The sequence below is a fragment of the Petromyzon marinus genome, chromosome 53 (assembly GCF_048934315.1).
Source record: "Petromyzon marinus isolate PM22_M1 ecotype Great Lakes invasive population chromosome 53, UKy_Petmar_22M1.pri1.0, whole genome shotgun sequence".
Taxonomy (NCBI): Eukaryota; Metazoa; Chordata; class Hyperoartia; order Petromyzontiformes; family Petromyzontidae; genus Petromyzon; species Petromyzon marinus.
In genome coordinates, this window is record NC_133719.1 from 2,799,497 (window position 1) to 2,821,820 (window position 22,324).

At 56.6% G+C, this 22,324-nt stretch overlaps 1 protein-coding gene across 2 annotated transcripts in view; it reads right to left on the reverse strand.

The window, feature by feature from the left end:
- LOC116953936 (1-phosphatidylinositol 4,5-bisphosphate phosphodiesterase beta-4-like) overlaps positions 1–18,803 on the reverse strand; it is an 80,299-nt gene extending 61,496 nt beyond the window's left edge. Inside the window, exons 1-2 of one of the 2 annotated variants that reach the window (XM_032974264.2) lie at positions 18,392–18,783; positions 17,617–17,859 (exon numbers count right to left, since the gene is read on the reverse strand). The gene's annotated coding sequence lies outside the window, so the exon portion shown is untranslated. Of the gene's footprint in view, positions 1–17,616; positions 17,860–18,391 lie in introns of both variants that reach the window. The other variant, XM_076051899.1, reaches the window with a different exon arrangement.
- Between the last annotated feature and the right edge of the window lie 3,521 nt (positions 18,804–22,324).

A 22,324-nucleotide genomic window follows, 5' to 3' on the forward strand; every position in this document is an offset into this window, starting at 1 on the left:
GAACCTCCGAGCGAAGGCTGCGGTAAGCCTCCTCATTCTCCAATGTGGGATGCTGTAGCTGACGAGAGTTGGCCTGTCGCTTTTTCTCAGCCAGCTTGAACACCTCCTCTGTCAACCAGGGTCTCTGGAGAGGTCTGGACCGTGTATCCAAAAAGCAGCCGTTGCAGCTGCATGACCCACAGTCCTAAACCTCGCCCATTTCCCCTCGACATCAGGAGAAGTGGAGGACGATGCCAACCCCAGCCGCAAGCGATGATGAAATTCTTGCTTGCAACTTTCATCAGCTAGCTGAGACCATGCCCCTAAGAATGGGGTCCTGGGTGTACACCCACCACCGGAGTGGAAGAATGGCAGGCGCATCTTACAGATGACAAGTCGATGGTGAGTAGGCAGATCAGCCCCAAGGTAGGTCCTGGTGTCAAGGACATGGGCCGGCTTCTGCTGGTCCGTCACTATGTAGTCCAGCTGATGTTCTTGCTTGGACCAGGCATGCATCCATGATGTGGTGTGGATGCGCCGATGCCGGAACAGCGTGTTAGTAATTACAAGCCCATGGGCTGCACAAAAATCTAGCAGCCTCTTGTCGTTGTTATTGAGCTGATCTGGCCCATGCCTTCCAAATACTCCAGACCAGGTGCCAGCATCATGGCCAACTCGGGCATTGAAGTCACCCAACAAGATTATTCTATCCCGAGGGGCCACTTTAGCTAGCACCTGTGACAGGAGTCCATAAAAGGCATCTGACTCATCGGCCTTGCCTGCATCCCTCCACGGATGTTCGTCTTCAGTGGGCGCATAAGTAACCACGACCACCACTCCTCGCCTCTGGTTGATGGGAAGGCGAGCCCAAAGTAGCCTGGGGCTTACAGCTTCCCACACCTCACCGCCATGCTCCCACGCCCCTTCATTATTTTATTCAGAAGAGGAGCCACATCCTGTTGTTCACCCCGCATGGTGGCAGGAGCCAGAGCCGGTCCACCGGACCTCCTGAATACCACAGAGATCCAGGCGATACTGGTCTAGCTCCCGCCAGAGGAGTGGCAGCCTCTCCCCCGCAGTGAGAGTTAGAACATTCCACGTGGCCATACGCAGTGGTTTTTTGTTGTTACTGGAGGAGCCCCGAGGGTAAGGATTCAGTCTCCTGGCTTCACCAAATGGGGTTTGGCCAGGAGACGTCATATACGCCTGTCCCCTCGGGGTCTCCGGCGCAAGCTTAATAAATGTTTTACCTCGTAGTTTAATGGTAGTTAATTGAAGGTGGATGGGTTACCAGCCCCTCACACCCATCCAGAGCCCCCGTTTGGCCGCTGTTATGGCTACAAACGCCATGAGGGGAAAGGCCAATCTGAAATGGCCCTCCCCCATGGCACTGCCCACGACAGCGTTGCCCATCTGGCACCACGAGGAGGTCGGGGGTTGTTGTGCAGATACACACACTAACACAGAGACACACACTAACACAGACACACACACACTAACACAGAGACACACACTAACACAGATACACACACACTAACACAGAGACACACACTAATACAGATACACACACACTAACACAGACACACACACTATTACAGATACACACACACTAACACAGATACACACACACTAACACAGAGACACATACTAACACAGATACACACACTAACACAGATACACACACACTAACACAGACACACACACTAACACAGAGACACACCGACTCACACAGAGACCCACCGACTCACACAGAGACCCACAGACTCACAGACTCACATAGAGACCCATTAGACTATCATAGAGACTCGTAGACTCACATAGAGACCCACAAGCTGTCATAGACTGGGTTGTGGATGAGCTGGGTTCTCAAGTGCAGTGAGTTGATGGTCTCAGCCCGGTTACCAATGAATGCATTTGCTTCTGCGCTTAATTTGGGCCAAAGTTCCAGCTCTGAAAATGTAAAAGTTTTGCTTCGACTGCCGCGGGAAGAACATTACTCAGTGGAGGGGCGAGTGCGGAAGTGCACTGAGGGATGCTGATGATGGTGATGATGATGTTGGTGACGATGATGATGTTGGTGATGATGATGATGATGTTGGTGATGATGATGTTGGTGATGATGATGTTGGTGACAATGATGATGGTGATGTTAGTGATCATTATGTTGATGATGGTGGTGATGGTGGTGATGGTGATGATGGTGGTGGTGATGATGTTGGTGATGATGATGATGTTGGTGACAATGATGATGTTGGTGACAATGATGATGGTGATGTTAGTGATCATTATGTTGGTGATATTGGTGATGATGGTGATGTTAGTGATCATTATGTTGATGATGTTGGTGATGGTGGTGATGTTGGTGATGGTGGTAATGGTGGTGATGGTGGTGGTGATGATGGTGGTGGTGATGATGGGCTGAGTCGCAACCGCCAATGAGGATTTGAACTCCACAAAGAGTCGCTCTCTCGCTCTCTGTCTCTGTCTCTCGCTGGTAGGTCACCCTCCATAGAGCACGGAGCGAGGGTCGAGGCAAATGAGGGAGTTATTTAAAGGATGTCGCATTGAGTCATGGCATCCATAGAGATGAGATGAGCTGTGTGAACCGGTTAGTGAGGTGAGCTGTGTGAACCGGTTAGTGAGGTGAGCTGTGTGAACCGGTTAGTGAGGTGAGCTGTGTGAACCGGGCGGTGAGGTGAGCTGTGTGAACCGGGTGGTGAGGTGAGCTGTGTGAACCGGTTAGTGAGGTGAGCTGTGTGAACCGGTTAGCTGTGTGAACCGGTTAGTGAGGTGAGCTGTGTGAACCGGTTAGTGAGGTGAGCTGTGTGAACCGGGCGGTGAGGTGAGCTGTGTGAACCGGGTGGTGAGGTGAGCTGTGTGAACCGGTTAGCTGTGTGAACCGGTTAGTGAGGTGAGCTGTGTGAACCGGTTAGCTGTGTGAACCGGTTAGCTGTGTGAACCGGTTAGTGAGGTGAGCTGTGTGAACCGGTTAGTGAGGTTAGCTGTGTGAACTGGGCGGTGAGGTGAGCTATGTGAACCGGTTAGTCAGGTGAGCTGTGTGAACCGGTTAGTCAGGTGAGCTATGTGAACCGGTTAGTGAGGTGAGCTGTGTGAACCGGTTAGTGAGGTGAGCTGTGTGAACCGGTTAGCTGCGTGAACTGGTTAGTGAGGTAAGCTGTGTGAACCGGTTAGTGAGGTGAGCTATGTGAACCGGTTAGTCAGGTGAGCTATGTGAACCGGTTAGTGAGGTGAGCTATGTGAACCGGTTAGGGAGGTGAGCTGTGTGAACCGGTTAGCTGTGTGAACCGGTTAGTGAGGTGAGCTGTGTGAACTGGTTAGTGAGGTAAGCTGTGTGAACCGGTTAGTGAGGTGAGCTGTGTGAACCGGTTAGCTGTGTGAACCGGTTAGGGAGGTGAGCTGTGTGAACCGGTTAGGGAGGTGAGCTGTGTGAACCGGTTAGCTGTGTGAACCGGTTAGTGAGGTGAGCTGTGTGAAACGGTTAGCTGTGTGAACCGGTTAGTGAGGTGAGCTGTGTGAACCGGTTAGTGAGGTGAGCTATGTGAACCGGTTAGTGAGGTGAGCTATGTGAACCGGTTAGGGAGGTGAGCTGTGTGAACCGGTTAGCTGTGTGAACCGATTAGGGAGGTGAGCTGTGTGAACCGGTTAGCTGTGTGAACCGGTTAGTGAGGTGAGCTGTGTGAACCGGTTAGTGAGGTGAGCTGTGTGAACCGGTTAGTGAGGTGAGCTGTGTGAACCAAGACAACTCCCCTATGGGCGAACGTCGTTGCCCGGGCCCGGAGTGGCAGCTGCCTCCGTTTCTGAGCCAGGCACCCAAACGCGTGTCGCGTTCATTTGCTCTGGACATCTTTTTCAATATGCGTGGTAAACCGGTTATGACCGGTTCATGCCGGTTCCTTCATTAGATTCCTGGTAACGCAAAATAATCGTTCGTGACGACGCCAATACGATCGCGACATCCGCTCGCTGTGGTCCCCTCCCTCCCTCCCTGCCCGCCGCCGTCGTCCACGCAAAAAAAAATAACAAAACAATCCTCCCCGGCTCCCCCCCCCCGACTCCCCCCCCCCCGGCTCCCCCTCCCCCGGCTCCCCCCCCCGGCTCCCCCTCGGCTGCCCCCCCAACCGCTGGATGACTGCGTGGGCGAGCGACGACCTCACGCGAAGCCGTGGACGCGACACAGCATCACACAACGTCACACAGCGTCACACAACATCACACAGCGTCACAAAACGTCACACAGCGTCACACAACATCACACAGCGTCACAAAACGTCACACAGCGTCACACAGCGTCACACAACGTCACACAGCGTCACACAGTGTCACACAGCGTCACACGTCACACAGCATCACAACGTCACACAGTGTCACACAGTGTCACACAGCGTCACACAGCGTCACACAGCGTCACACAACGTCACACAGTGTCACACAGCATCACACAGCATCACACAACGTCACACAGCGTCACACAACGTCACACAGCGTCACACAGCGTCACACAACATCACACAGCGTCACACAGTGTCACACAGCATCACACAGCATCACATGTCACACAACGTCATACAGCGTCACACAGCGTCACACATCACACAGCATCACACAACGTCACACAGCGTCACACAGTGTCACACAGCATCACACAGCGTCACACAACGTCACACAGCATCACACAGCATCACACCGCATCACACAACGTCACACAGCATCACACAACGTCACACAGCGTCACACAGCATCACACAACGTCACACAACGTCACACAGCGTCACACAACGTCACACAGCGTCACACAGCGTCACACAACGTCACACAGTGTCACACAGTGTCACACAGCATCACACAGCGTCACACAACGTCACACAGCGTCACACAGCGTCAGTGTCACACTGTCACACAGTGTTACACAGCGTCAGTGTCACACAGCATCGCACAGTGTCAGTGTCACTCAGTGTCACACAGTGTCAGTGTCACTCAGTGTCACCCAGCGTCACACAGTGTCAGTGTCACACAACGTCAGTGTCACACAGTCACACAGCGTCACACAGCGTCACACAGCGTCAGTGTTACACAGTCACAGCGTCACACAGTGTCACACAGCGTCAGCGTCACACAGCGTCAGTGTCACACAGTGTCACACAGCGTCACACAGTGTCAGTGTCACACAGCGTCAGTGTCACACAGTCACACAGCGTCACACACCGTCACACAGTGTCAGTGTTACACAGCGTCAGTGTCACACAGCATCGCACAGCGTCAGTGTCACACAGCGTCAGTGTCACACAGTCACACAGCGTCACACACCGTCACACAGTGTCAGTGTTACACAGCGTCAGTGTCACACAGCATCGCACAGCGTCAGTGTCACACAGCGTCAGTGTCACACAGTCACACAGCGTCACACAGCGTCACACAGTGTCAGTGTCACACAGTGTCAGTGTCACACAGTGTCACACAGCGTCACACAGCGTCACACAGTGTCAGTGTCACACAGTGTTACACAGTGTCAGTGTCACACAGCATCGCACAGCGTCACACAGCGTCAGCGTCACACAGCGTCACATAGTGTCACACAGCGTCAGTGTCACACAGTGTCACACAGCGTCAGTGTCACACAGTGTCACACAGCGTCAAAGTGTCACACAGCGTCATAGTGTCACACAGCGTCAGCGTCACACATCGTCACACAGCAGCGCGCGTGAGAGGAGAGAGCGGCAATCGCACGCGAAGACAACGACGGGAAGGCCTCCACCACTCGCACGGAGATGCGGAGGAGACTTGCGTGGAGAGATGCACGGACTCGCAGCGACCGACAGATTCACAGATCCATAGACTCACACCTGGAGGGACAGAAGTTGACAGAGAGACCCATGAGACTCGCGCAGAGTGACCAACAGATTCTAAACTGAACTGTGTTTTGTTATTAAACCAGTTAAAGCCCACCTAGCGACGTAGCTCTTTTTCAGAAGCGACCTGGCCACCAATGATAGCTCAAGCAAGTGGCTTATCACCGCGTGGGAATTACAGCAGCCAAATACACGGAGCGCACTTTGATTCTAAATGTGGAGGGAAAATAAAAAAAACGCGACCACAGGGAGAGAGCGAGACGCAGACTCCAAATATACAGCAGGTGTCAGGGTCCAGGGATCGAACCCACAACCACCTGGATACCAGGCGAGGTAATTAACATCTCATAGCCACCGTGGCGCCCCCCACAGAGGGAACCCACAGACTTGCACAGAGACAAAGAGATCCGCAGAGGGATCCAGGCGCTTAGGGCAGCAGAGGAGACCGAGCGGACCTCCCGCTGAGTCAAGGTCGACTGAGGGGCCTCTGACGAAAGCCATTGTTGCTGGAGCGGGGAGCGGAGAGCGGGGGAGCGAGAGATGAGATGAGAGGGGAGGGGTAGAGGGAGTCGCCACAGCATGGGTGGATTCTATTATCCGTTGCGGCTTTGTTTACCCATTGAAAGCCTCGCCGAGTCTCGTGACCTTTTTTCCAAGGAGGGTCCTGCCAAAGTTTTCACGGTGGAAGGGCAAATGATCGCTGCTGCGTCGTAATCCATGTAAGTAATTTGCGGTCATTTTTCACGGTCCAAATATTTGCAAGATTTTGGACCGCAACGCGGGCACGCGATGGGCCTCCTCTCGTGAAAGGACATCAACGGGATCCTCAACGTTGACCACGAGGGCGACGCCGCACACTCCTTTGATGGCCGACACGACCGCGAGCGCCTGCAATGAGCGGAAGACGCGCCACCACTGGGGCCACCGCTGGGGCCACCGCTGGGGCCGCCGCTGGGGCCGTCACTGGGGCCGCCGCTGGGGCCACCGCTGGGGCCGCCGCTGGGGCCGCCCCTGGGGCCGCCACTGGGGCCGCCCCTGGGGCCGTCATTGGGGCCGACGCTGGGGCCACCGCTGGGGCCGCCGCTGGGGCCGCCACTGGGGCCACCGCTGGGGCCACCGCTGGGGCCATCGCTGGGGCCGACGCTGGGGCCACCGCTGGGGCCGCCGCTGGGGCCGCCCCTGGGGCCGCCGCTGGGGCCACCGCTGGGGCCACCGCTGGGGCCACCACTGGGGCCAACGCCTTGGGCCACCAATGGGGCCGTGTCGCCACCCTGGGGAGTTGAAGGCCGCGAGGGTGGCAGAGGAGAGCGAGCGACCTTCCACTGCCCTAGGAACTTCGTCTGCCATGCTGCACGGCCGGGCTTGCTGCTCCGCCTCATCTCATCCGTGCATCGTTCACTGATTCACCCTCCTCTAGAGTTTGTCACTCCCCCTCCACCTCCACCCCCCCCCTCTGCCCCCCCTCCGCCCCCCCCTTCCGCCCCCCTTCGCTCCTTCAGAACGCTTTGCTGTGGAATGCGCCACGGCGCTCGCAAGGCACGGCACTGCGCGGCAGAGTTCGGGGCCTCACGCGGCCGAGTGAGAAGGCTCTCCCTGCACATCCCAGGCCAAGGCCGCCCGGCTAATGCACTCACTGCGCCGCGGGCTGTCCCGCGGCGCAGTGATTTAGGGGGTAGTTTGGAGACGATCGCGTTTCAGGAAATGTGCCGAACATTACCCCCCCTTAAGTAGCTATCACTCTCGCGTCGCGCGCCTCTCTCGCTCGGCCCTCCAGCGGCGGAGACGCCGGGGCCTCTTTGCCACGGTGATTAAATCGTAATGAATGAGCGGCGGCATGTCCCGTAATGGGGGGGGGGGGGGGTCGGGGGCGGACGAGGTTTCTGCACTGCGGGTTGGGGGGCCGGGGTAATAACAGGACAGACTTAACAATCTCCGAAGTGGGCTGTTTGACCGAAGCAAACATTATTCGCGCGCCCGTTATTCGACGGGTAGTTTTTGTTGCCGTGACAAAAAATGATATGAACATTACGGCGACGTCTCTGAAAGCGAGTCGGTGGTGGTGGCGATTGCCGCGGCCGAAAGAAAGGGGACGCAAAAGCCCAAAACGAGAAGAAAACAGGACGCGGGCGTGAGAAACGCCGCCGTTGTCGTCCAGGCCACGGAGGAGGGCCCCTCGCGAAGGGCCCACACGCAAACAATGAACACCGTCCGCTCTCTCTCCGCCAACGCCCCCCAGGCACGGAAGCGGCAAGGCGGCCGCGCCACAGCCACCTTCCGACAGCGCTCCGCCCTCATCGGAAGGGCCCTCACCGAGCCGCGTCGCTTCGCGAGGAATCCGGCCGTTTCGCTTTGCGCAAACACGGACGTTCGCGACACCCGTGCGGCGGCGTCCGCGGGGATTAACATTTCTCGCCTCGATATTTTCTGGGTTGCTCTCGGACCGGGGGCGGGGGGCGGGGTGGGGTGACGTGAGCGGTCGTGAGCCGCGGCCGTGGCGAGAGGGACGTGCATCCCAGACAGAACCCGTGAAGCCCAAACGGCCTACACAACAATTCAGGAGTGTGTCGCCCCATACGCCACAACCGCCAGCGCACGCCACCGCCTCAAACCGGGGTGGAAAGTCCACGTTTTCCGTGGCCGGTCTATCACCACCGTACGCGCCATTGTTGAGTTTCCACAAAGCGTGTACCGACGTTGTCAAGACTCAAATGGCTGATGGGCCGAGTCAAATCCTCGATCGGGTGTTGAACTCCACCGATCGCACGGAGGTCGGGGCGTCTCCCACGGTGGCAGCCGTCAACGATTATCAGCCAGGACCACGGTGGCGAGGAGATGTTAACTCCCTCGCCTGGTATGGAGGAGATCATGGGTTCAATCCAGACCCCGATGCCTGCTATTTGAAGTTTGCATGTCTCTCGCTCTCCGTGGTTGCGTGGATTTTCTCCGGTCCTCCAGTTTTTCCCTCCACATTTAGAAACATGCATTTAGAATATTTGACTGCTGATATCAATGTCTCCACGTGATCAGCCGCTTAGTTGAGCTATCATCTGTGGCCAGGTCGCTTCTGAAAAAGAGCTACAGTGAGGGGAAAAAGTATTTGATCCCCTGCTGATTTTGAACGTTTGCCCACTGACAAAGAAATGATCAGTCTATAATTTTAATGGTAGGTTTATTTGAACAGTGAGAGACAGAATAACAACAACAAAATCTAGAAAAACGCATGTCAAAATGTTATAAATTGATTTGCATATTAATGAGGGAAAGAAGTGTTTGACCCCCTCTCAATCAGAAAGATTTCTGGCTCCCAGGTGTCTTTTATACAGGTAACGAGCTGAGATTAGGAGCACACTCTTAAAGGGAGTGCTCCTAATCTCAGCTTGTTACCTGTATAAAAGACACCTGTCCACAGAAGCAATCAATCAATCAGATTCCAAACTCTCCACCATGGCCAAGACCAAAGAGCTCTCCAAGGATGTCAGGGACAAGATTTTAGACCTACACAAGGCTGGAATGGGCTACAAGACCATTGCCAAGCAGCTTGGTGAGAAGGTGACAACAGTTGGTGCGATTATTCGCAAATGAAAGAAACACAAAAGAACTGTCAATCTCCCTCAGGCCTGGGGCTCCATGCAAGATCTCACCACGTCGAGTTGCAATGATCATGAGAACGGTGAGGAATCAGCCCAGAACTACACGGGGGGATCTTGTCAATGATCTCAAGGCAGCTGGGACCATAGTCACCAAGAAAACAATTGGTAACACACTACGCCATGAAGGACTGAAATCCTGCAGCGCCCGCAAGGTCCCCCTGCTCAAGAAAGCACATATACATGCCCGTCTGAAGTTTGCCAATGAACATCTGAATGATTCAGATGACAACTGGGTGAAAGTATTGTGGTCAGATGAGACCAAAATGGAGCTCTTTGGCATCAACATAACTCGCCGTGTTTGGAGGAGGAATGCTGCCTATGACCCCAAGAACATCATCCCCACCGTCAAACATGGAGGTGGAAACATTATGCTTTGGGGGTGTTTTTCTGCTAAGGGGACAGGACAGCTTCACCGCATCAAGAGACGATGGATGGGGCCATGTACCGTCAAATCTTGGGTGAGAACCTCCTTCCCTCAGCCAGGGCATTGAAAATGGGTCGTGGATGGGTATTCCAGCATGGCAATGACCCAAAACACACGGCCAAGGCAACAAAGGAGTGGCTCAAGAAAAAGCACATTAAGGTCCTGGAGTGACCTAACCAGTCTCCAGACCTTAATCCCATAGAAAATCTGTGGAGGGAGCTGAAGGTTCGAGTTGCCAAACATCAGCCTCGAAACCTTAATGAATTGGAGAAGATCTGCAAAGAGGAGTGGGACAAAATCCCTCCTGAGATGTGTGCAAACCTGGCGGCCAACTACAAGAAACGTCTGACCTCTGTGATTGCCAACAAGGGTTTGCCACCAAGTACTAAGTCATGTTTTGCAGAGGGGTCAAATACTTATTTCCCTCATTAAAATGCAAATCAATTTATAACATTTTTGACATGTGTTTTTCTGGATATTTTTGTTGTTATTCTGTCTCTCAATGTTCAAATAAACCTACCATTAAAATTATAGACTGCTCATTTCTTTGTTAGTGGGCAAACGTACAAAATCAGCAGGGGATCAAATACCTTCTTCCCTCACTGTACGTAGCTCAGTGGGTCTCTCTCCTGGTAAAATAAAAAATAAAAATAGTTTACTGCTGGATGAAGGCCTCTCCAACACAAAGTCGACATTCCCTCCCCCACTCCTAGGATGCAACAATCCCACCGGGCCTCCCCCCCCCCCCACCACGTGCCACGAGCCCCCTAATCTCAGCGCTCCATCTCATCTCGGGCGGTTCGTCCTCAAAAAATAAAATAAACATTAAAATTAATCAAATAAAAAAATTATAAAGCCCCCTTCAACAATCGCTGTTGACGATCTGGCATCGATTGTCAAGGAAACGGAACGTCAGAGCGATTCCGCGGGGGGGGGGGGGAGGGGGGGACAGGGGTGGAGCGGGATGGGGAGGGAGCCGACACCTCTTTTGTCTTGATCCCATCCCATGGAAGTTTGCCGATGCCACCCACACAGAGTCTCGGCCGGGCCACGCTGGGCCCGACTCCCCCCATCGACACCCCCCGTCGATTTCCCTCGTCTCTCCTTGTGGTTAATGCTCCAGTCACAGTCGCCCTCCGGGAGCGACAGCGGAGGGCGGAGGAGCGACGCTCTTCAACAACAAACATCGCGTGAAGCGGTTGAGGCTGGACGGTTTCCATTCGTTTCGGACGCTCGTGTAAGGTCATTCTCAGCCCGTCAATAACCGTCCGCGTGATCACCGATAGCCGTCTGCGTGATCACCGATAGTGGTGCGTGTGATCACCGATAGCTGTCTGCGTGATCACCGATAGTCGTCCGCGTGAATCAACGATAGCCGTGCGTGTGATCACCGATAGCAATGCGTGTGATCACCGTTAGTCATCCGTGTGATCACCGATAGCCGTGGGTGTGGTCACCGATAGCCATAAGTGCGAACACCGATAGCCGTGCGTGTGATCACCGATAGTCATCCGTGTGGTCACTGATAGCCATGCGTGTGATCACCGATAGCCGTGCGTGTGATCACCGATAGCCATGCGTGTGATCACCGATAGCCATTAGTGTGATCACCGATAGCCGTGCGTGTGATCACCGATAGCCGTGCGCTTGATCACCGATAGCCGTGCGTGTGATCACCGATAGTCATCCGTGTGGTCACTGATAGCCGTGCGTGTGATCACCGATAGCCATGCGTGTGATCACCGATAGCCGTCCGTGTGATCACCGATATCCGTGCGTGTGATCACCAATATCCGTCCGTGTGATCACCGAGCCACCGTTCCACTGGGGCGTAGCGCGCAGCGCGTGCCAACCCGCCGAGGCCCTGCGGTTACACGGAGAGTACAATTCGGTCCACCCTCTCCGGACGAGGAAGAAGGGCGTGTAGGCCACCGCGGTGTGGTGTGCTGAGGCGGAAACGCAGGCGCCAGCCGAACCTTGTCATCTACTCTGCAATGGTTGTTGTTGGTGGTGGTGGTGGGTGGTTGTGGTGGCGGTGGAGCGCTCACTTTCACGTTCGCGTCAAAATGAACGAAAAAATTACATCGCCCCAATGTATTCGTTGTGGGATTTTTTGTTTTTGAAATTGGCTCACGCAAGGTCACTCCGACAACCTCTAATTAGCGGCGAGCTGCCACCGTGGTAACGCGGCCCTTGAGCTGCGGGGTTTCGTTTTTTCTCTGCCGAGTTTGTGCCGCACGCCTCCTGCCCACGCCAAGAGCCTCGGCGCCGCCGCTTCTCGGCGCTGCCATTTTCTCGCCCCTTTTTTTTCAAGGCGGGGGGGGGGGAGCGGCACCGGGCACCCAGCTGCCAAGAAAAGCCTCTGGGATCATCCCTGAAAGGCTCCGCACAATGGGAGGCGGATGAAAGAGCTCCAAAGGGGGAGCGGCGGCGGGAGGAGACGGGCCGGACGGCGTGCACGCGAGCGACGCGGGGAGGCACGCGGCTCAGGCATCCGCCGCTGGTCAGGCGACCCGTGAGGAGCCTTCCTCCAGCGGTGGATAGAGAATGGTCGGCGACGGTGGAAGCAGGAGGCGTGGTCGCGCGTGCTTCACTCGTTCGTGCACCACACAACAGGCGTGTGGGAGCGACCCCACCAAGCCAGACCTCTCCACGCCACACGGAGTCTCTAAATCTCTCCGCAAGGTGACACGGTCGTGAGAGTCTCGGGCCCTCACGTGGCGTCAGGACCTCCAGCAACGATGTCTCGTGAAACCCTCAACCATCCGACGTCACTCAACGCCGCCTTCTCAGTGACCACCAACACCGAGCTCACAGCCGTGTTGGGCAAAACCGCGCTCGGCAAAGAATAAGCCTCATGGGAAAAACAGGGCTCCCTCCCTCCCCACGAGTTTTACTGTAATTCCCCGTGATCTTCCACCGCCCTTGGTTATTTTACGGAAGGATGCCGTATTTGAACTCGTGTCGTCGGGTTTGGCCCCAAGAGCCAAACCCGACGACACGAGTTCAAATCCCGCTCACGGCCAACACCGGGTGACGAATATCTGAACCGGTCCCGGGCCTCCCCTAGGTCGACTCAACCTCAAATGAGTACCTGGTGCGGTGTGTAAACATCGCCACTGTGGAGACAAAGGCGGTTGGGCGCTGCCCACCCGCCATCTCGAGTGCCGTGCCGGACTTCGTAGGCACTGCTCGCTAACAGCACTTGCCCCCCATAGTGTGTTGAGGCTACACGGGGCATCTTTGCCTTTACCTTTGTTGCGTACACTATCAATTTCAACTCAACACACAAAACGAGCGGTCCGCCATCCCCTCGTTGTCCCCCCCCCAGCCCCCACCACTGCCACTGAACGTCCCGACGCTCGCGCCCTGAAAAATGTCACTCGAACGTTTTGCCGATTTTTTTCCGCCCATCTTGAGGCGTCCCGTCTACCCCCCCCCCCCCCCCCCACGACTCGCCGCTCTCAGCGGGTGACGGTGGGGGGGGGGCTATAGGCAACACGCTACACTAATCGAACGTTCGCGTTGCCCGTAACAGAGGTTTTGGTTGGGTCCGATCGCGTGAATATAACTGTGTCGTTAAACCCGCCGCCACCACCGCCACTACTACCCGGCCAATCATCACGGGTTCGTCCCGTAAACAAAACGTGACGATTCGTTACCAGTACAGCACTAAACCGGTCGAGTGTTGAGGAGTGAGCACCACCACAACAACATTTACAATTAGAGTCCCGTGACGTTTCGCCGGCAATTGCAGCAGCAGCAGCAACAACAACAAACACCGCCAGCAGCATCATCAGGTGACAGCCACAGAGAGTTGTCTGAGAAATCCTCCTCCCGTTTCGGTCTTTAAAAAGAATTTGCGTTGTGCCGTGAGCGAGCGAGCGTGCGCCGAGCGAGCGTTAACGTCCATCAATACGATGAACGGAACACGCGCACGCACAAAAACCACGCGTGGTAAACGGATTATTCTCGCAGTCAATTCGATCAAACCGCGAGAAAGTTGCCGTACCACCCAACTGATTGGGGGGGGGGAGGACACTCTCTGACCTCTCATTGCCCAAGGTGACTTTGTTGCTGCTCTGAATGTCCCAACGATGAGCCACTTTGTTGAGCGGCTATCATTTGCGGTGGCCAGGTCGCTTCAGAAGAATAACTTAAAACGTCGGTGGGCATGGGTTCAGTGTTGTATGTGTGTGTGCGGCTGGGTGATTTGTTTACTTTACTTGTACCTTGCACTCCTGTGGTGTGCTTGCACTGCTTGTTGTGTGTAACGTTCTTACCCCGTGGCCCCCCGCACTGTACATCTGCTACAAAAGAGCTTTGTAGCTCATCGGATTCCTCCTGCAAGTTATACATGAATTGAATCTGATCGAACGATCCCTGCTCCGACGCGGAGGGATGAGGACCCCTCGCGCGGCGTCGTCGTCGTCGCCGTCACCGAAACATCGTCACGTCCCCCCCCCCCCCGCCGTGTTCCAGACAAGAGAAGCTCGTGAAGTAAACAAATCAGAAAAACTGTGCACAGAGCCGAAACAGGCGTCCGGTAAAAAATAAAGATGCCGCGTCGGGGGGGAGCGAGGTTACCCCGTGACCGTCCCGTTACCTGCCCCGTCGTTGCGTTACAATTCACCGCAGTTTGTTCTGAGTCGAACACCACCACCGGTGGGGATCGGTGGTGTGCCACCGCACTCCACCCACTCCACCCACCACACGGACCCTCCACCCACTCCACCCACCACTCGGACCCTCCACCCACTCCACCCACCACACGGACCCTCCACCCACTCCACCCACCACGCGGACCCTCCACCCACTCCACCCACACGGACCCTCTACCCACTCCACCCACCACACGGACCCTCTACCCACTCCACCCACCACACGGACCCTCTACCAACTCCACCCACACGGCCCTCCACCCACTCCACCAACCACACGGACCCTCTACCCACTCCACCCACCACACGGACCCTCTACCAACTCCACCCACACGGACCCTCTACCCACTCCACCCACCACACGGACCCTCTATCCACTCCACCCACCACACGGACCCTCCACCCACTCCACCCACCACACGGACCCTCTACCCACTCCACCCACCACACGGACCCTCTACCCACTCCACCCACCACACGGACCCTCTACCCACTCCACCCACCACACGGACCCTCCACCCACTCCACCCACACGAACCCGCTACCCACTCCACCCACCACACGGACCCTCCACCCACTCCACCCACCACACGGACCCTCTACCAACTCCACCCACACGGACCCTCTACCCACTCCACCCACACGGACCCTCCACCCACTCCACCCACCACACGGACCCTCTACCCACTCCACCCACCACACGGACCCTCTACCCACTCCACCCACACGGACCCTCTACCCACTCCACCCACACGGACCCTCTACCCACTCCACCCACCACACGGACCCTCCACCCACTCCACCCACCACACGGACCCTCTACCCACTCCACCCACCACACGGACCCTCTACCCACTCCACCCACACGGACCCTCTACCCACTCCACCCACACGGACCCTCTACCCACTCCACCCACCACACGGACCCTCCACCCACTCCACCCACCACACGGACCCTCTACCCACTCCACCCACACGGACCCTCTACCCACTCCACCCACACGGACCCTCTACCCACTCCACCCACCACAGGGACCCTCCACCCACTTCACCCACACGGACCCTCTACCCACTCCACCCACCACACGGACCCTCCACCCACCACACGGACCCTCTACCCACTCCACCCACACGGACCCTCTACCCACTCCACCCACCACACGGACCCTCTACCCACTCCACCCACCACACGGACCCTCCACCCACTCCACCCACACGAACCCGCTACCCACTCCACCCACCACACGGACCCTCTACCCACTCCACCCACCACACGGACCCTCCACCCACTCCACCCACCACACGGACCCTCCACGAACTCCAGCCACACGGACCCTCCACCCACTCCACCCACACGGACCCTCCACCCACTCCACCCACACGAACCCTCTACCCACTCCACCCACACGGACTCTCCACCCACTCCACCCACCACACGGACCCTCTACCCACTCCACCCACACGGACCCTCTACCCACTCCACCCACCACACGGACCCTCTACCCACTCCACCCACCACAGGGACCCTCCACCCACTTCACCCACACGGACCCTCTACCCACTCCACCCACCACACGGACCCTCCACCCACTCCACCCACCACACGGACCCTCTACCCACTCCACCCACACGGACCCTCTACCCACTCCACCCACCACACGGACCCTCTACCCACTCCACCCACCACACGGACCCTCCACCCACTCCATCCACACGAACCCGCTACCCACTCCACCCACCACACGGACCCTCTACCCACTCCACCCACCACACGGACCCTCTACCAACTCCACCCACACGGACCCTCCACCCACTCCACCCACCACACGGACCCTCCACGAACTCCAGCCACACGGACCCTCCACCCACTCCACCCACACGAACCCTCTACCCACTCCACCCACACGGACTCTCCACCCACTCCACCCACCACACGGACCCTCTACCCACTCCACCCACACGGACCCTCTACCCACTCCACCCACCACACGGACCCTCTACCCACTCCACCCACCACACGGACCCTCTACCCACTCCACCCACACGGACCCTCCACCCACTCCACCCACCACACGGACCCTCTACCCACTCCACCCACACGGACCCTCTACCCACTCCACCCACGACACGGACCCTCTACCCACTCCACCCACCACACGGACCCTCTACCCACTCCACCCACACGGACCCTCCACCCACTCCACCCACCACACGGACCCTCCACCCACTCCACCCACCACACGGACCCTCCACCCACTCCACCCACCACACGGACCCTCCACCCACTCCACCCACACGGACCCTCCACCCACTCCACCCACACGGACCCTCCACCCACTCCACCACACGGACCCTCTACCCACTCCACCCACCACACGGACCCTCCACCCACTCCACCCACACGAACCCGCTACCCACTCCACCCACCACACGGACCCTCCACCCACTCCACCCACACGGACCCTCCACCCACTCCACCCACACGAACCCTCTACCCACTCCACCCACACGGACCCTCCACCCACTCCACCCACCACACGGACCCTCTACCCACTCCACCCACACGGACCCTCTACCCACTCCACCCACCACACGGACCCTCTACCCACTCCACCCACCACACGGACCCTCTACCCACTCCACCCACACGGACCCTCCACCCACTCCACCCACCACACGGACCCTCTACCCACTCCACCCACACGGACCCTCTACCCACTCCACCCACGACACGGACCCTCTACCCACTCCACCCACCACACGGACCCTCTACCCACTCCACCCACACGGACCCTCCACCCACTCCACCCACCACACGGACCCTCCACCCACTCCACCCACCACACGGACCCTCCACCCACTCCACCCACACGGACCCTCCACCCACTCTACCCACACGGACCCTCCACCCACTCCACCCACACGGACCCTCCACCCACTCCACCCACACGGACCCTCCACCCACTCCACCCACACGGACCCTCCACCCACTCCACCCACACGGACCCTCTACCCACTCCACCCACACCCCTTACCGGCTCGTGGGGCTGCACGTGGAACCGGTTGGGACCCAGGAGCGGGCGAGAGGGAAGCGGTGCTGGCGGGGAGCTCCGTGGGGCTCCAATTCACCTCCAGCTGCCGCGCGAGTGGCGACTCCGGCTCCTCCTGGGCTCCTCCTGGGGTCCCCCGCGAGTCGCCGTCGAGGGGTCCCCGTGTGCTGTGGCGGCCGCTCAGCTGCCCTCGTGAGTTCCCTGAAGCTGAACGCGTCGAGTCGCTCCCTTCCGATCCGATACGGGGGGGGGGGCGGGGGGGCGGGGGGGGCGGGGGGGTGCGGTTCTTCTGATCCGCCTCTTTGTCTCGGCGTGACCCCGCGACGTTGGCCGGGGCCCCCGGCTCTCTGATCCCCCCGGTGGCTCAGGGCCCGTGTTGGTCTCAGGGGCCTCCCCGTACCTACTGCTGCTGCTGCTCCTCCTGCTGCTGCTGCTCACAGCCGCGCTGCATCCCAGGCGGCTCGCATGCAGAGGCGCCGCACGATGGCCGTGCCCTCGTGATGGAGGCCGGGGGGGGGGAGCAAGAGGAGGATGAGGCGGGGGGTGATGATGGGTGACGGAGGATGGAGAGAGGAGGACGGAAGGAAGCGAGGATGGTGATGATGGTGGTGATGGGGGGAGATGATGGATGACCAGAGTATGGTGATGGGAGGATGGCGACGAGAGGCGTGCCGTGCCTCCACGCCCGTGTCTCTCTGCTCTGTCTCCTGCTCTCACTGGAGCCGAGACCGGCTCCACGGGGGGGGGGGGGGACTGTTACCTTCCCACGGCGCCGCCGCCACCACCGCCTCGGCAGCCACGAATCCTTAGGCTCCTGAGGTCCGCGCCCGCAGCGAGACCTGGCGGAGCCGCCTCCTACAAGCCGGCTCGCCAGTCCACTAAGTGAGCCTCACGCCCTGCAGTGCAAACCCTGGCTGAGCGGGCTCCTACAAGCCGGCTCGCCAGTCCACTAAGTGAGCCGCTCGCCCTGCAGTGCAGACCCTGGCTGAGCGGGCTCCTACAAGCCGGCTCGCCAGTCCAATAAGTGAGCCGCACGCCCTGCAGTGCAGACCCTGGCGGAGCGGCCTCCTACAAGCCGGCTCGCCAGTCCACTAAGTGAGCCGCACGCCCTGCAGTGTTTCACACTCACCGCCTGTTGACTCCCTCCAATAACGAAACAAGCCGACCTGCTGCTCTAACGTTCACACCACAGCGGGTTTATCTGGGCAATGCCCAGCGTCCTCAGCTTCGGCGCTGTTGTGCACGATGAATTAATCAGCCATGATCCATCCACTGCTGGATGAAGGCTTTGTGAAGCCGACTATCGCAAACTCGCGATGCAGCAGCAGCGGAATTTGTGTCGACTCCGCTCGGCCCCCCGTTGGGCACCCGTGACGGGTGCCGAGTGCGGGGCTGCTGCTGGTGGTGGTGGTAGTGGTGGTGCTGCTGGTGGTGGTATACGGCTGAGTGTGTGTGGCGGGGGGGTCACGTGGGGAGTGGAAGGAGCGCGCATGGCTGAGGCTGTCCACCCCCACGGTGTGTCCACCCCCACGGTGTGTCCACCCCCACGGTGTGTCCACCCCCACGGTGTGTCCACCCCCACGGTGTGTCCACCCCCACGGTGTGTCCACCCCCACGGTGTGTCCACCCCCACGGTGTGTCCACCCCCACGGTGTGTCCACCCCCACGGTGTGTCCACCCCCACGGTGTGTCCATCCCGTAGCTCAGGGTGGTGGGGGGGTAAGATGGGGCATGGTAACCAGCAGAACCACAACCACCACAAACACCACACACACCACCGCACCTCCGATTAGCAAGGTACAACATTCGTGCATCACAATCATCACCAACCACCACCATCATTATCACACCCACCACCATTAAACACAATCACCACCATTACAATCATCACCCCCAACGCACATTGCAAGTGCCGTGGGCTCGCATCGCGAGCGAACTGAAGAAGTCGCGGGTTGGGTCGGTGTTGGAGGGTGGTGGTGGTGTCACGATACCCCACGACCCCGCGACCTCGCGACCTCAACTCGAACCTTTATTGAACACGAGGCATCCACGTCATTCGGCATCGTGCGATTGTGGCTGATCGAGCAGCACAAGCCAGGAGTGCAGAGTTGTTAACATTGCAGTGTTGTTACAATAGTGCGGTGTTAGAAGTGTGCAGTGTAAGAAGTGTGCAGTGTAAGTGTGCAGTGTAAGAAGTGTGCGGTGTTAGAAGTGTGCAGTGTAAGAATGGTGCAGTGTAAGAAGTGTGCAGTGTAAGAAGTGTGCAGTGTAAGAAGGGTGCAGTGTAAGAAGTGTGCAGTGTAAGAAGTGTGCAGTGTAAGAGTGCAGTGTAAGAAGGGTGCAGTGTAAGAAGTGTGCAGTGCAAGAAGTGTGCAGTGTAAGAAGTGTGCAGTGTAAGAAGGGTGCAGTGTAAGAAGTGTGCAGTGTAAGAAGTGTGCAGTGTAAGAAGTGTGCAGTGTATGAAGTGTGCAGTGTAAGAAGTGTGCAGTGTAAGAAGTGTGCATTGTAAGAAGAGTACAGTGTAAGAGTGCAGTGTAAGAAGTGTGCAGTGTAAGAAGGGTGCAGTGTAAGAAGTGTGCAGTGTAAGAAGTGTGCAGTGTAAGAAGAGTACAGTGTAAGAGTGCAGTGTAAGAAGAGTACAGTGTAAGAGTGCAGTGTAAGAAGTGTGCAGTGTAAGAAGTGTGCATTGTAAGAAGAGTACAGTGTAAGAGTGCAGTGTAAGAAGTGTGCAGTGTAAGAAGTGTGCAGTGTAAGAAGTGTGCAGTGTAAGAAGTGTGTAGTGTAAGAAGAGTACAGTGTAAGAGTGCAATGTAAGAAGTGTGCAGTGTAAGAAGTGTGCAGTGTAAGAAGTGTGCAGTGTAAGAAGTGTGCAGTGTAAGAAGTGTGCAGTGTAAGAAGTGTGCAGTGTAAGAAGAGTACAGTGTAAGAGTGCAGTGTAAGAAGTGTGCAGTGTAAAAAGTGTGCATTGTAAGAAGAGTGCAGTGTAAGAAGTGTGCAGTGTAAGAAGAGTGCAGTGTAAGAGTGCAGTGTAAGAAGTGTGCAGTGTAAGAAGTGGGCAGTGTAAGAAGAGTACAGTGTAAGAAGTGTGCAGTGTAAGAGTGCAGTGTAAGAAGAGTACAGTGTAAGAGTGCAGTGTAAGAAGTGTGCAGTGTAAGAAGTGTGCATTGTAAGAAGAGTACAGTGTAAGAGTGCAGTGTAAGAAGTGTGCAGTGTAAGAAGTGTGCATTGTAAGAAGAGTACAGTGTAAGAGTGCAGTGTAAGAAGTGTGCAGTGTAAGAAGTGTGCAGTGTAAGAAGTGTGCAGTGTAAGAAGTGTGCAGTGTAAGAAGAGTACAGTGTAAGAGTGCAGTGTAAGAAGTGTGCAGTGTAAGAAGAGTACAGTGTAAGACGAGTACAGTGTAAGGGTGCAGTGTAAGAAGTGTGCAGTGTAAGAACTGTGCAGTGTAAGAAGTGTGCAGTGTAAGAAGGGTACAGTGTAAGAGTGCAGTGTAAGAGTGCAGTGTAAGAAGTGTGCAGAGTAAGAAGTGTGCAGTGTAATAAGTGTGCATTGTACGAAGAGTACAGTGTAAGAGTGCAGTGTAAGAAGTGTGCAGTGTAAGAAGTGTGCAGTGTAAGAAGTGTGCATTGTAAGAAGTGTGCAGTGTAAGAAGTGTGCAGTGTAAGAAGTGTGCAGTGTATGAAGTGTGCAGTGTAAGAAGTGTGCAGTGTAAGAAGTGTGCAGTGTAAGAAGTGTGCAGTGTAAAGTGTGCAGTGTAAGAAGTGTGCAGTGTAAGAAGGGTGCAGTGTAAGAAGAGTGCATCGTAAGAAGAGTGCAGTGTAAGAAGTGTGCAGTGTAAGAAATGTGCAGTGTAAGAAGTGTGCAGTGTAAGAAATGTGCAGTGTAAGAAATGTGCAGTGTAAGAAGTGTGCAGTGTAAGAAGTGTGCAGTGTAAAAAGTGTGCATTGTAAGAAGAGTGCAGTGTAAGAAGTGTGCAGTGTAAGAAGAGTGCAGTGTAAGAGTGCAGTGTAAGAAGTGTGCAGTGTAAGAAGTGTGCAGTGTAAGAAGTGTGCATTGTAAGAAGAGTGCAGTGTAAGAAGTGTGCAGTGTAAGAAGTGTGCAGTGTAAGAGTGCAGTGTAAGAAGTGTGCAGTGTAAGAAGTGTGCAGTTCAAGAAGTGTGCAGTGTAAGAAGTGTGCAGTGTAAGAAGTGTGCATTGTAAGAAGAGTGCAGTGTAAGAAGTGTGCAGTGTAAGAAGTGTGCAGTGTAAGAGTGCAGTGTAAGAAGTGTGCAGTGTGAGAAGTGTGCAGTGTAAGAAGTGTGCAGTGTAAGAAGTGTGCAGTGTAAGAAGTGTGCAGTGTAAGAAGTGTGCACTGTAAGAAATGCGCAGCGAAAACCCGAGGTGGCTCAATTCCACCGGCGGGATCCGGCTGTGCGATTCCCAGCAGCTGCGACCCCCAAACTCTGTGGTGCCACTACCGCAGAGCAGCTCCGCAAGCGCCGCGATTGTCCACTACCCCCCAGCCTGAGCACACGCACACACGCAGCACTTGCACCCACGTAGTGTCCTGGCGGGGGATTGCCTGGCACATCGGGTTTTAATCCGAAGGGCCCCTAGAGGGAGAGTCCCACGGTTTCCCGGTGCCAGGAGATTGGCGCGGTCGAAGAACCTCCACAACGTTTGGGATGCTCTCGTACAACACGAGGTCACGTAAATT